This window comes from Rattus norvegicus, chromosome 2 (genome assembly GCF_036323735.1).
Source record: "Rattus norvegicus strain BN/NHsdMcwi chromosome 2, GRCr8, whole genome shotgun sequence".
NCBI lineage: Eukaryota > Metazoa > Chordata > Mammalia > Rodentia > Muridae > Rattus > Rattus norvegicus.
In genome coordinates, this window is record NC_086020.1 from 117412677 (window position 1) to 117413205 (window position 529).

Here is a 529-nt window from a genome sequence, read left to right on the forward strand (position 1 = left end):
TTTGAATGGCTCAGAGTCTGTGTGAGAACAGCTGGAGAGAATGACACCACAGTGAAGAGTGCATACTGCTCTTCCAGAGGGCTCAGATTCACTTCCCAGCACCCATGTGAAGCAGCTCATAATGGCCTATAATTGGCACCAGAGTTCCAACACCCTCTTCTGACCTCTGAGGGTACCTGCACTCACTGCCCTCCCATACAAGTAATTGTAGTAAAATAAATACAACTTTAAAGAGTTATTAATGTGAGAGACTAGAACACATGGGTGGTGATATCACCCAAATTGACCTCATATGTTCAAGTCATAACCCCAGTACCTCAAGTAAGGCTAAATGTGGAGATAATGTTTTAACAGAGGTTACGATCTGGTCTTCAGGGTGGGTCCTAACCCAATATTGCAGAAGAGGAAGTTTGGGAACAGACATGCAGAAACACAGAGGAAAGACTTCATCTAGAGAGCCCTCAGGAGTAATAAAACAGTCAACAGCTTGATTTCATGGTGCTGGTGTCTTATTTGGGGTTTCTATTGC